The sequence below is a fragment of the Argopecten irradians genome, chromosome 1, assembly GCF_041381155.1.
Source record: "Argopecten irradians isolate NY chromosome 1, Ai_NY, whole genome shotgun sequence".
Lineage (NCBI taxonomy): Eukaryota > Metazoa > Mollusca > Bivalvia > Pectinida > Pectinidae > Argopecten > Argopecten irradians.
Window position 1 is genome coordinate 41737584 of NC_091134.1, and position 15892 is coordinate 41753475.

The following is a 15892-nucleotide window of genomic DNA, read 5'->3' on the forward strand; positions in this document are numbered from 1 at the left end:
AATGTGTAAGCAATTCTTTATTATCTTTTATTTGACACAGGGAATCTGCTCACATCGCTAAAAGTGTTTTAATTATTCAACGTATTGCTTTTTTACCCTTTATTGACAGTTTTTCTATAATCACTCATCTATCATTTCATTTCAAGAAAACATTTCAATATTACAAATAAATAACAAAATTTGGTCGTAAACATTTCCCTCAAAAAGAAAATTCACAATCCAAGATCCAAGGGTGTCGTTTGAGAAATGGTGGAATTAGCCACACGTACCGTTCGTTGATAACCACACTATGTCAAGGGAGAAGTTAGGAAGGATTAAAAGGATGAAATCCCAAATTGAGTTGCTTTTTATGATCAGCAGGTACAATTCTTATGTAAGTACATGTACAGTTTCTAGAAAAAAAAGCAAGCAGAGTATTATGGAATATTTATGCAACTTGCTTAAAGGTGAAGAACAATTTTGATAACCGACTGCATCATGTCACCATAAAGCGACTTATTCATATCTCTTCAACCACATTTAGGCCTATATTGTGCTTGTATTTTCGGTCAAAGTTTCCATCGTGATCAATTGGTTAAAACTGCATATTGTTGTCTTTTTTAAGTTGTTGATTTTGTGAATACCTCTACAGCAACAGAATGTACAGATGTCGTCTTTGGGATCGAGTGACAACAAAGGTGTAATATACATTAAAGATTTATCTTCACATTTTCAAATATTTAAATCTAACAAATGATCTCTCATTTTCGTACATCTAAAAAGTCGACGCGATTATCTGTGTTGCTTCTGTTTGCGCTCGCACAAATGTATTCGAAATCTTGATATTTCACGTTACGGTGTGCTTGTTTGGTGTCTTCGCTGGCATGTTTCAGTTGGGTGGAGTATAAAAGGGCAAGAGTTCCTCTATTACAAAAAAAAAAAAAAAAAAAAAGAAAGAAAGAAAAACATGCAAATCACACTCCGTCATTAACCGATCCTAGCTGTTAATAGGACGTTACTTTAACCAAACAAAAAACTTCACATTATCTTTAAAATTGTAGAATCGTACACAAAATTTTATCGCTCTGAATGTGACTATATTGACTATTCAACTGCTTGGGACGATTTTAATATAAACATTCAGATGCAGATGCTATGAACATTTTTTCCTTGCTGCGAAAACTACATACCTTCTGGACGCGTGTGTGTGTTGAAACGATAATTGTGATATAGATAAAATAAAAAAAATGATGCACAAAAGCTGTGATGAAAGACCTTTGTTAATCTTATTTGTGGAAATAAATTTGTTAAAATGTTTGAATTAAAATCATGACAAAGGTACGTGTAAAGTACCTTCCAAATGGTAGATTTATGTGTGTATGTGTGTCTGAAATGAAAGCGTTGTGTGCCTCGTCAACATTCATGTGATTGGTCGAATTGTAAAAATTAAAATGTTTGTAACAGTTGTAAGGTATAATGGTAAACAAAAGTCATACACAACTGACGAGCTTAGTGGGAATGAGAACTGCGATGTATCAGTATACAAATGTAGATTAATGACAGGATTTTTAAAACAAACAGAAATTTCACTTGTGCGATCACACTTTAAGAACTAGATGAAGCTCTAGTAATTGTATTTTGTAATCAAGTATTGAAAAACTTCCTGATAAATTTCCGAGTAGTCTAAATATAGTGCCCTGGTAAATTTCCATAATATGATCCACCCTTTATGATATGTCCCAGTGGTGTGGTATTGTGATTTAAATTAACACATCACCATTTTGTTATTTAAGGTACTCAAGGATAGCGATTATTCTTAAGGGGTTCGAGAGCGAAGAGTTTACGTATGTAAAATAGGCAATCAGTATTTATCAATATTAATACTATGCAATAAGGCTTGCATTTATAATATGAATAAAAAAGGGATTTTAGTCTTTGTGTACGCAGGATAAAATTTGTTAATCTAAATATAGTGCCTTTTATGTCATATAACATACAGATATATTCCCCAGCGTAAGTTTTCATGTCAATTTGCAAAATAAGATTCATCTCTTTTACAAAGTGGTCATATGGTAGTGATTAACTTCAAATGACAATAATTATATCGTCAACTTCTTCATTCTTAAGGGGTTCGAGAGCGAAGAGTTTACATATGTTATAGAAACAGAAGCCATTTTTTTCCGAAAAATATTAATGAAAACAAATCAAAGTAAAAATGTTGTGAGAAACAAGTTTGGCGTAACATTCATTCTGGACAAATGGGCGAAATTATTTAAATGGCTAGCGTAAACAAAAGGTTTTTTTGTTTCTACGTAATTAGATCGACTGGTTAAAGTAGGTTACACTTTAAACGGGCCCTATACGACTAATACGCTAGATCTGGAATGAATTCACGCACATAAAGACATTCAGTAGAGAACAAACCGGTAATCCATGTACATGTAGGTATATATCTATATATACCGGTAATCATTTGATCGTATTTCAATTTAAAAAACCGTTATTTGTTCAAGCTGGTTCTCCGAAGTATTATGACAGCACATGTATACACGTATAACTGAATTTATTAACTGAGACACATACCATAATAATATATTTGTCGTTGTGAATTTAAATCTCGTATTGGAGTAAATATGTGGTAATGTTTTAAAAGGTAGAAATCAATACAGAAATACAAAGAAAAAAACAAAAACTATGATTTAAAGGCAGAATCGATAATAATGTTAACAGATCTATTATGTCTAAATAATTACATTTATCATATGGAATAAAATGGGATTTGTCTATGTATACGTATGATTACATTCAACAGTCTGAATATCGTGCCCTTATATGTTAATAAACATATTTATTATTGATGAAAACCTGTCATGTGTCTCTACACGAATATACTATATCTATGTTCAATGCAAAGATATTGTGGATATCAAACTCATTCCTGTTTTAAAAAAACAAATACACACAAGGGAAAACACTTGTAATCCATATAAGTTTATATATATTTGTGTGTAATCATTCGATCGTATTTTAATTTTAAAAATGCCATAGTATATTCAATGCTGGGACGGGAGTAATAAAAAAACAACAATATATATATATATATATATATATATATATATATATATATGATTTAAATGCAGTTGCAAATCGATACTTATGCTAAAGATTTAATTATCTAAATAATTACATTTATCTTCTATGTAGAACGAAACAGATTTTGTCTATGTATGATAACATTAAAAAACATACATACATACATATTATTACCCATCGTAAATGTTTACTTCAATTATCCATTATAAAACGGCAAACATGGTAGTGGTTTTGATTAACATAATAATATTGATTGAAAATTATGATCATAATTTTCTTATATAAAGTGTTCAACATATGTTGATATGACAAATGGTGATAATTGTTATGCCATTTTGATTATAAAATGCATTTATTACCATACTGATGAAAATCAGTCAGATATTTGTACAAGCCCATACTATCTTTGTGCTCAATGTAAAAATGCTTTGAACAATAGGATGGACATCAAACCTATTCACGGTTTTACAAAATTTATCTAAATGACTACCGTAAACAAAACGATTTTTCGTTTCTAATTCGATCGACTGGTTAAATTATGTTAGATTTTAAAAGGACGCTATAAGAGGTTGGATTTGGCTTTAATTCAAGCGCTCAAGCACACAAGAACAGAACTCGCTCGCAATGCATGTAGGTATATACAAAGTCTATACCATAAAGGTAATCATTCGATCGTATATGGATTTAACAAACATTGTTTGGTCAGGTTGGTACCCCAAAGGTGTATGGAAGTACATGTCTACACATGAAGCTAAGGACATAAATAAGGTTGGTTGTTTTAATATACGTCATATGAACATTTACTGGTACATATATTTCTGACATTGTGAATTCAACGCTGGGACAGGAGTCAATGAAATCTGGTAATTTCTAAAACGGATAACACTATGTATTCTTAATGGATTGCGTTTATTTTACTTTGTATGTTTATTTGCTATCTATAAATGGATAAGTTGTGCTATATATATACACATGTTACCATTTTGTAACAATACGTAGACTTTTCTGTTATTATAGTAGTATTTGTAATCCTTCGAATGTATTTTTATACAGAAGTGGACACAAGATAATTGCTGTTGGAGTTGAGTCTTTGTGTTTACTGACCATTTTAGTGCCTTCGCCAAGGACAATTATAATGGATAAACGCAATAGAGGTAGGTACAAATTAATGGTATATTCATTGTGAAAATCATATTTATATACATGTCGAGCTAAAAACAGATAATTTCAGTCATATGTAATTTAATGAATTCACCAGCTAATATCTTTAAGTTCCTATTTTTATATTGTTTAGTTGGTCAATTAGTTTTATTTGCATATACTGCATATGCATAATTTTCTAAAAATCATAGTCTTCAAAATGCTTGAACCACATGTGTTTTACAACAAGTGTTCAAATCATTTTTTGAAACAGTTTACGCGGCGTTGGAAAGGGCGCCCGCCATTTACATTTACAAGCTTTACGAAAGGTACTGATTGTATTGTTTAATTTCTAACTCGTAACAAGTTTATAGTGAGGCAAGGTATGGAAATTTGATTCCACAAATACTTGTGATTATTTAGTTCTTTGATATGAAATTGCTTAATGTCTGTTAGAATGCTATGGACTTCGTTCTGCGGTTCTCGTAACAACATTTCGAAAGCGTGGTTTACTTTTACGAATGTATTTTATTGTAATGTTTTAATTTACTGATTACATACATACATATGTATCTGGTTATACATCCATATGCTTCAACAAGGTAACAAAATTACCCCTCTTGAGGAAAACCATGACATTACTCTAGAAAGCAATGATCAAAATGACACGGATACACATTCGAGGGTAAAACGTACATTTAAGTTATACATTATCACATTGCAAGGCTACTTTACAACGCTCAGCATTTTGATATCGCAAACTGTTTTTAACTCTCGTTTCATTGGAATGTATATAACATTCCAATGCTACAACATAAACGTCATAACAACAACTAGAATTAGATAAAGAAGCAAAAAAAACGACTGTTCTTGTTAGAAAGATTATGGTAATGTAACCATACTGCCAATAATACACTCTTCACTGATCATGTTTGTGGATAATCAGGGAACGGGCCTAATCACATGTCATATAACCGAATGGTTTGTAATGATATATATTGGCATATATGCTTATGTTATTATACATTTATCACTCTAGTAAGTTGAATCATATGAATACAAATAATTTACTATGCATTCAATGTATATGTTTATGTGAAGTGCGATGTGTGTGTTTTGGGAGACTGGTATAGTCGTGTTGTCTTCTTTTTCCGTTTGGCCTGTTGTACTCTGAAAACACTTCCTACATGCTTCCTTCATTCTGGATAGACAGAGTATAATGATGACCAGCTACTGATGCTGTTTTTTGTGTAATCAAATTTAGTTTTTAATAACATTAATGCAATGTTATCCTTATAAACAATATACTTTATATTATACAACTAATTACATTACTGCATAAATATAGTTAGATATTGATAGGATGAAATACATAAGTATATTCAATGTATGTTTATGATAATTATCAGTACCATTTTTATGATTTTATTTAAAGTAGTATCTGCTTCTTTTCTATCTAACAAAAGTATGCTTTATTCAGTACACTGTCCAACATACAATGTACTTCGTCCTTTCATTTTAATAATTTCTGTCCTATTATGGGATCAAAAATGGAAAATAAAATTAATTGATTTACAGCTAGTAGCCAAAGAGTGGAATAAAAAGCAAGCGGACACCAGCTTTGACATGTGTTTAATCACGACTTAAATTAGAATCTGAAAACATCCCAAATGGGAATACAACATATGGCGACGAGGATGGGATCCCTATTTGTTTAAGGGACACATTTTGAAATGGCGGCGTCTATCAATGCGGATATCGGAGGGATTCCCCAGTTTGAGTGTCATGGTGAACCAACGTCAATCGGGGCAAGATGGAAAAAATGGCGTAGGGCATTTGAACTGTTCGTGACAGGTAAAGGGGTTACAGATCCTGAACAGAAGCAAGCGTTATTATCGCATTGCGGAGGAATGCAGATGCAAGACATATTTTACACGTTCCCTAATGTAACTCCAGGGACCACACAAACTGTTTATTCGGTGGCGTTAGATCAGCTAGACCAGTATTTCACCCCCCAAGTCAATGTTCCTTTTGAGAGACATTTATTCAGAAATATTTCACAGCAGCCCTCAGAGACAATTGATCAATTAATAACACGATTGCGTCAAAAAGCGGAGTTCTGTGATTTTATTGATGTTAACGAGCAAATCCGGGATCAGGTAATAGAAAAATGTTTATCTCACAATCTAAGGCGGAAATTACTTGAAAAAGGGAGAAATCTGACTTTAGACCAATTACAGGCGGTAGCTAGAGCGATGGAAACTAGTGAAAAACAGGCCGTTAGTATTGAAGGTACTACACCACGTGGTGAGCAGGTCAATCGAGTGCACCAAACTAGCAAGCGTCGGGGTGATCCTGATCGCCAAACCGGAAGCAATGTTATCGTTGTGGAAGTAATGCACACTTGCAGAAGTCTGACTCATGTTCTGCGAAGGATAAGGAATGTTTCAAGTGTCACAAGATAGGACATTTCTCAAAAATGTGCAAGACTAAACCCGAAGCGTACCAGGGAACACCAAAACACAAAGGAAAGACACCAAGCAAACAAAAGGTACGTTTAGTTGAAACAAGTGATGATGACTATGCTTTTTCAATTGGTGACGATTGTAAACAACCCACAGTTCCAGTCAGCATTGGAGGGATACATGACGTGCCTATGATTATTGACTCTGGTTCCAGCTGTAACGTTATAAATAAACAGCTATGGGAAAATTTGAAAACCAAACATGTAGACTGTGTGTCGAGAAAATCTGAAAAGAAACTCTACGTGTACGGAAGTGAGAAATCCATGGACGTAATGGGATGTTTCGTGGCACAAGTCTCAGTGGGTAACAACGGTAGGTCTATAAGCGCAGAATTCACCGTAGTGAAAGAGAAAGGTCAAGCCCTGCTGGGTTACAAGACGGCAACTGAACTGGGTGTATTGAAAATTGGTGTCAATAATGTAAACACGGTACAACAATTAGTGCCTGATGAACTTGTACAGAAATACAAATCGTGCTTCAGTGGCCTTGGGAAACTGAAATCTTTTCAACTAAACATTTCTATTGATGAGACAGTTAAACCAGTAGCACAGAATATGCGGAGGATACCGTTTGCACTCGGAGATAAACTGGAAGCCAAACTTGAGGAACTTGAGAAACTTGATGTGATTGAGAAAGCTGAAGGCCCCACTCCCTGGGTTTCTCCAGTCGTAGTTGTTCCGAAAAGTCAGTCTGATATTCGTCTGTGTGTTGATATGAGAAGAGCAAATGAGGCGATCATCAGAGAACGACACCCTATACCTACAGTAGAAGAGGTACTGTATGATTTGAACAAAAGTACAGTGTTCAGTAAGTTGGACATTAAGTGGGCATTCCATCAACTTGAACTTAGTGAAGCGTCCAGGTTGATTACTACATTTGTTACTCACCAAGGGCTGTATCGCTATAAGAGACTCATGTTTGGGATTTCTTGTGCACCTGAAATGTACCAACGTGTCATTCAGCAGGCTCTACATGGATGTGCTGGGGTACGCAATATCTTTGATGATATTGTACATGCTCCTACAGTTGAGGAACACGATGCAAGATTAGAGGCTCTACTCCAGACAATTCAGGAAAAAGGTTTGACCTTGAATAGAGACAAATGTGAGTTCCGTATGACATAGTTGATGTTTATGGGACATTTGTTATCAGCCAGAGGAATTGGTCCAGACGAGGAAAAGGTCAGAGCAGTGATTGAGACTAGACAGCCAAACAGTCCAGCCGAGGTAAGAAGTTTTCTCGGACTAGTGAACTATGTGGGAAGGTTTATCCCTGATTTGTCTACAGTGGCTGAACCACTTAGTAGGCTCACCAAGAAAAGTGAACCATTTGTATGGCAAAGCGCACAGGAAACTGCGTTTAGAGAGTTGAAAGCTAGATTAGCTAATACCAAGACCTTGGGGTACTTTGACCGTAAAGCCAAGACTATCTTAGTCACCGATGCCAGTCCTGTCGAATTGGGCGCTGTCCTTGTGCAGGAAATAAATGGTGAGCATCGCGTTATATGCTACATCAGTAAGAGCTTGACTAACACAGAGCGTAGATATTCTCAGACGGAACGAGAAGCTCTCGGAATAGTTTGGGCATGTGAGCGGCTACACATGTACTTGTATGGTACAGAATTTGAACTACACACAGACCATAAACCACTGGAATGCATTTATTCTGCTACATCTGCTGTCAAGGCAAGTGCTCGTATACACCGTTGGGTTCTGAGACTTCAACCCTACCATTACACTGTGAAGTACATACCTGGGTCCAAAAACATAGCAGATAGTTTGTCAAGGCTGATTAGCGACAAGTCCAAGGGATACAACTCTGGTAACCTTGAGGATAGTTTCACAGCAGGTGATGATGATGAATATGTGAGATTTGTGGCCAAGACTGCAACACCTAGAGCTATGACTACTCGTGAAATAGAGGAAGCGTCTGCAGTAGATCCGGAATTGATCGATGTGAGGAAATGTTTACAGAACAATCAGTGGTACAAGTTGGAGAACAAACACTATCTACCTATCAAAGATGAGCTGTGTGTTATAGGAAAACTCGTATTGCGCGGCACCAGGATTTTAATTCCAACCAGTCTGTCCAATAAGATACTAGAGATCGCGCATGAGGGACACCCTGGTGTAGTTTGTATGAAACGACTTCTCCGTACTAAGGTATGGTGGCCAGGAATAGACAAAGATGTGGAAAGATTTTGTAAAACATGTCATGCATGTCAAGTAGTTGGTATGCCTCAAGCACCTGAACCAATGAAACCAACAGAACTACCTACTGGCCCATGGCAACACGTATCAGCAGATCTCATGTCGCTCCCATCTGGAGATTACTTATTTGTGGTTGTAGACTATTACAGTCGATATTATGAGGTCCACACCATGAGGACCGACAACTACGGAAAGGATCATCCGGAGCTTGAAACAAATATTCATGATTCATGGATTACCAGTCTCTATAAGTGGTTAAGATGTCCCGACATATTACCACAAGCCCTCCACCTCTGGGAAGCGGGTTCGAATCCCATGTGGGGCAGTTGCCAGGTACTGACCGTTGGCCGGTGGTTTTTTTCTCCGGGTACTCCGGCTTTCCTCCACCAACAAACCTGGCACGTCCTTACATGACCCTGGCTGTTAATAGGACGTAAAAAATAAACAAACCAAACCAAACAAACTCTATAACTACAGACAACGGACCACAATTTGTCAGTGGATTGTTTGCTGATTACCTGCAGAACAGGGGATTGAGCACAGAAGAGTTACGCCCCTTTGGCCGCAAGCTAATGGGGAGGTAGAGAGGCAAAATCGGTCTCTACTAAAAAGAGTAAGGACAGCCCAGATAGAGAAAAGAGACTGGAGAGAGGAGATAGACAAATATTTGATGTGTTACAGAACAACACCTCATTCTGTTACTGGTGTGAGTCCAGCTGAACTGTTATTCAAACGCAAGTTGAGGACACGTTTACCAGGAATTGAGGAGTATCCAGGAGAGGATATCGATGTACGCGATCACGACAGTGAACAAAAAGGAAAAAGGAATATATATGCGGACAGAACGAGAAATGCGAAAGTTAGAAGTGATGTTAACACTGGAGACACTGTTCTTCTAAAGCAGGAGAGACAAAAATAAACTAACTCCAACATTTGAGGAGGAACCATATAAAGTTGTTACCAGGTCAGGTAACATGGTAGTTGTCGGAAACGATGATGTACAATACCGTAGAAACATTACAAAAGTGAAAAGGTACCATGAGCGCGAGAAGGATGTTGGTGAGAGTCAAGAGCAGCCCAATATTCATAGGGAATACAACGCGACAGAGATGCGCGCTCCAATTGAGATTGAGAATCGGGCAACATCGCGCCAAGACTGTGTAATACCCGGCGATGATTGTGCAACACCTCGCGATGATCGTGCAACACCTCGCGAAGATCGTGCAACACCTCGCGAAGATCGTGCAGCACCCTATGAGCGCCCAGTGAGGTCTACAAGACTTCCGTCGAGGTTCAAAGACTTTGAAGAGACCATAACATGAACTTGGTTAAAAGTTATTAATCTTACTCGATACATTTACACGTATATTAGTATTGTGTTGCTAAAAGCAGTGTTATATTTTCAGTTTGTTTTCAAAGACTGTTTAAAAATAAGTTTTGAAGTTTTAGGTGTTCAAGGTTAATGGTTCATAACCAATATGAGAATTGTGAAGGGTGAAGTTATTTTTCTGGAAAAGGAGGGATGTAGTGTTTGTATCATTTGATAACAATTCATAAATGCTCCCTCGGTATACTTGAAATATAGCATGCTCCCTGAGCATGCGCAAAGAGTGTAATAAAAGCAAGCGGACACCAGCTTTGTGACATTTGTTTAATCACGACTGATTAGAATCTGAAAACATCTCAAATTGGAATCTTAATTTCATGGTTATGAAAATTGTATACATTTTCAACCATTCAATAGCTTCAACGTGAAGTGTAGAGCTTTATTTAGGTTCTGTAATGATCTGGTTAAGATGATAGCAGATTAGGGTCATATGAGCTTGGTGACGTGTGACGGGGATTAATTAGATCATATTCAATGAAAGGTATATTCTGTAAGTTATGTATCTTCTGGATTTTCTATATTTAAAGCAAGTGTTTAAGCTATTTAAGTTTATTTTATGAGATAATCTCAAGCTATATTCTAATTTTTAATTAATTAGGACTTAAAAACGTTAAATAAAAACGTCAATTTTCACCCTTTGACCTTTGACCTCTGAAATAACCATGAGCGCTAAAACATCGGATATTCTGAATAGCATACAATATGCAGCTGATCCTAATGTATCTTCATGCAAAATATTTTGCTTATCACTGAGTGGCCGTTAATCGGCCCAAAGTGATACCCCTCCTTTCTCCACCATTTCAAAGCTTTAGAGTTATGTTTAGCACTTGATTTGTATTTTGTCACAATCAATTTCAGACGTTTACATCCTAGGGAACATGCATAAATTAGTTCAGATTCAATTAATAGTATCGTTTGTCAACTAAGTATGACCCATCATCTGGATTTTCCATGTTCAAAGCAAGTGTTTAAGCTATTTAAGTTTGTTTAAAGAGAAAAATTAAGCAACACCTGTATTGCAAGTATGATGTTAGAATTGTGCATGTTGCCTCATTGCATATCAGAAAAAAGACAACTTAATCTGGAATCTCAATTCTAGTGGCTACCTAGATTAAAATATATTGGATCTCAGTCTCAAACATCATTGAGAAGTTTTTAATCTTTCCTTCCACTACAAACCAGTTATTGTGAAGATGATACTCTCTGATGGTTGGCCCTGCAGATTGGACACTAGTATCTACTGCCCCTTTTGCATTATCGTAAGAGGCGACTAAATTAAAGATATTATAATTTTTTTTCTTCTTCCTAACTTACTTTCCTGTTCCTAACGTCTCCCTTGACACCGCCTCACTGAGGATATTCTGTTGAGCGATCGTCCCTGTGAAATAGGCTCTGGGTTTAGTCCCCTGGACGAGACATACTCAAGTCTATAAAAGTTGAAGTTTCTGCTCCTGTATCGCGCTCAGCATACCAGAAGTTGGACGACTGGTTCGCCAGCAGCTGTCAGTATAATATGACTTGATGGGGTATGTTGCAATTGTCTTCGGTTGCATGCTTCGGTGATATAGCAGTCTCCCAAAATACGCACCTGACATTTCACACACGCAAGACACCACATAAACGGGAGACCGTCCTTTCAAGACCCTGGCTGTTAATAGGACGTTAGTATAATAAACCAAACTCTTATAGTGAACACTAGATATCAAATACATGATATTGTTTGCTAAAGCGATGTTAGAAAAGTTCCATATTTAGTCGCCTTTTACGATCATGCAATGGGGCATAATTCTAACAAAATTATTGGAATGTAGATTCTGCTTGAGATTATCTCTTAAAAACTTTCAGTTGCTAATGGAAAATCCAGAAATACATAGTTGACAGAAGATATCTTTCATTGAATATCACCTAACTCACCCCCATCAGCCAGCTCATGTGACCTTAATATGTAATCACCTTAAGCAAGATCATGACAATATCCAAATAAAGCTCTAAACGTCACTCTTAAGCTATGAAATGGTTGAGAAAGTATTTTCATCCTGGTGACAACGAAATTAAGATTCCAAATTTAGTCGCCTTTAACACTGTTGCATTGGAGTAGCATGCATACTTTTAACAGCCTATCTTCAATGAAAATGTTGCTTGAAATTAGCTCATAAAATTTTAAAACCTTTTCAAACATGGGAAAACAGTGGATGCTTAGTTGACAGATGATACCATCAATTGAATATGACCTAATTTATGAACGTGAGCTAGCCAATATGACCCTACGTATACGATGTAATCATCTTAAGCAGGACTAGTCAAGCTACACATACAGTACTAAAACCAATCTCAAGCTTTAAAATAGAGGAAAAATCTTAGTTTTCAGCAAAAGTATTTAAGTTTCTAATGCTAAAATAGAACAGATACTTAATTAAGTCACTTTGTCCTACTTTATGATCTTTTTCATCAGCTTTCTGAATTGAACTTCACAAATAAAGATTTGCAGGCAAAAACTGAAAAAAATCACTATTCTAACATTTGATTAATTAGGACTTAGTTAGTACTTAAAGAATAAAAATGTAAATTTTCCTCACTCTTTGACCTCTGAAATAACCAGGAGCCCATGGGATATCACTTTTGGCCGTTTTACGGCCATTCAGTAATAAACAAAATATTTTGCATGAAGATACATTAGGGTCAGCTGCATATTGTATTGTATTCAGAACAACCAAATTATGTGGGGTTTTCGTGATTAGGAAGGCTGCAGTATGTTCGTGTTATACTTTTTTTGTAATAGTCGAAAAGTTTGTGTGCTCTATTTATAGTGCTATCTCACTGAAGCATACGACCCGATAACAAGCGCATCCCACTTGGTCACATTATACTGATAATAAACAAACCAGTCGTCTTACTCCCTTTCTGATATGAATTATGCTTGTCCATAATGTAATTGATTTGGAACGGATCCACATAGTTCTAACTCAGAATCAGAGCCAATCATCATGGCTGTTAATATCTAAATAAACCAAACCAAAGCTATCCAAATCAAGGGAGATATGAGGAACAGGAATTTCATCAGTGAAAAAAGATGCTAATCGAAACTTTTTCATCTTTATATAATTAATATATAAGGCGGTAATTGAAATTGGTTTGTTGATTGATTAGGTTTACCGTTATATTAACAGCTAATGTCATTTAAGTACGGTCTGGCATCTCTTGTATACAATGTGTTGTGGTATGTGAATATCTATGTTTTGGGATGGTGCGGTATATTGGGGTATTGTGATTTCTTGTGATAGCGAGAGTATAGCTATGTTTATAGTGCTATCCAAATGGCGCATGTCGCCAGAGACATCAAATAATACCTGTCAAATTATACTGACAATGGCAAACCAGTCAACCTACATCCTTTATGCTGAGCAGGAGTAGAAACTGCAGAACTTGGCTTTTCTCATAGAAAAATTGTTGTTTATTTTGTATATATTTAATATATTTTGACAGATGGTTTATGTTGTTGACGATTCCTTTGACATTTCGACATTAATTGTTTTCAGATGGCAATCCCGTGGACATGGGTAGATATATTTACCCCCACTTCTTTGATGGTTGAATTGATTCGCGTGTCAACGTTCCGACATGTATCGACCAGGTTCTGGGTGTTGGATCTTGCAAGGTGGTACTTTGTGGACCATGACGGTGCTTCCTTCGAATGTGTTGTTTGTGGAAGAATGGAGGAATATAGAGGTATTTATAGCTGTCTGTTTTAATTATGTGAATTAATGCTAATTGTTGTAAAGGACCATCTCTCTCGGGTTTCAATGTTTCTATACTTCAAAACCAGGAGACACGAAAGTTCTGAATTTTCCTCAACCAGTCACTTCAGTGAACTTTAAAAAAATCAACTTATAGAATAAAATTTTCTCCCGTACATCACAGGGATATCTCGTGGTTGCTAGGGAAAGATAACTCTAATCTAATTCAGGAGATGTAAGACAGCTTACACGCGCTAGACAATTACGCAACGTTATCAAAACATGCGGCATAGCCGCGACGTGCATTGTAGATGCCGTAATAAACTCTGACGCATTACGTCGTTCAAGTAATTATAATGAAAAAGCTAGAAAGCAACTTAAATTTCACATTTTTAAAATACATATTGAAGAAAAGAAATCTTACATGGTTATGTCAAGTGGATAGGATATCACCACCTTCATAAAGGATTTTGGCCGTCAACCCTAGGTAAGGCTCGGGTTGACCTGCCAAAGTCTTTTACTAGGATTGGGATATACCTGGCCACTTGACAGACCCATATAAAATTGAGTCTTTTCTCCTTCTGGAGGATAATTGTATTATGATAAACCGTATTTTATTTCAATATTAGTAAATAAATAACAAAATGTTTCCATGTAAGGATTCACAAAAATGGTATTAATGTTTCTACATTTATATAACACTATAGTGACACTAAATTGAATAATAATAAGATCTAGCGTTGAACATTAACAAATATATGATAGGTGTTTCATCATTTTAGTTCCTACCACACCCCTGAAATAGAAATTTAATGACTGGACAGGGTGAACATCAAGTGACTGACCAATATACAATACCGAAAAAATATATCCATATAAAAAGCTTATGTTATTCGTAAAAAATACAACCTTTAATTTTATATAAACTTTAATTGTGGCGTTTATGGATAACACAAAAGAAATGCTTAACTGTATGCAGCACTCCTTAATTGATATAATTGGTGCTAGCATAATAGGAGTACACAAATGAGGTAGAATACATTTGTCATTTTGCACCCAAAACCAAACAGCCGATCTAAACATAGTTAAAAAAAACTGTAAAAGTGGTCTAAACGAGTATCATGAACAACAGAAATATCTATGATAAAAATGATCGGCCAATGTTTTGAAAGATACCATATGCACTGAAACTTTGAAACTATGGAACCAATTTGGCTTCATCATAATACATGTTTTTCTTGATATATAGCATATTATTATTTGTGTTTCAGAAAGTAGATTCTCTGAGAGCGAACTAGAGTGTATTCATCATACAGGTTGTGTAGCAAGAACACAAGGGGTCCGCCAACGTCATTGATTCATGGGTAAGTGACCTGAATCGCTCTGGTGAGAACAATTTTATCAAAACGAAAGTAATAAAGTAGCATGTTAGCATGCTTATATAACAATATGAAGATATACAACTGAGTAATTATCAAGAAACCAGAAACCAATCTTATTTAAGATTTGTATTAAGTAGAGATGAACGGACACTTTTAGTCTAATACCATTCCTCATAATACATGTATAAATAATTCCCTGCTTTGATTTGATATGCACTGTATTACACAAGCAAGAACATTAACAATGACTTTGGTAGTGTCAGAAAACAATATTCTATGTCCTTATTGTTCTAGGTAATGTGTTCATTGAATGAGACGGGAGGCATCATTTGGATACTGCTGGTGTAGACATGGGACACTCACTGAAAATAATTACTAGAAGTCAACACGGCATTTGCAATATTTGAAATGTTCAGACATTTTATCTTTAAAGAAATTTTGT

General features: G+C 35.8%; 1 long non-coding RNA gene across 1 annotated transcript; it reads left to right on the top strand.

The window, feature by feature from the left end:
* The first annotated feature begins 3996 nt into the window (after positions 1-3996).
* Positions 3997-15563, top strand: LOC138328296 (uncharacterized). The gene is made up of 3 exons (XR_011209182.1): positions 3997-4226; positions 13871-14060; positions 15340-15563. It is a non-coding gene; the product is annotated as an uncharacterized lncRNA (long non-coding RNA).
* The last annotated feature ends 329 nt before the right edge of the window (positions 15564-15892 follow it).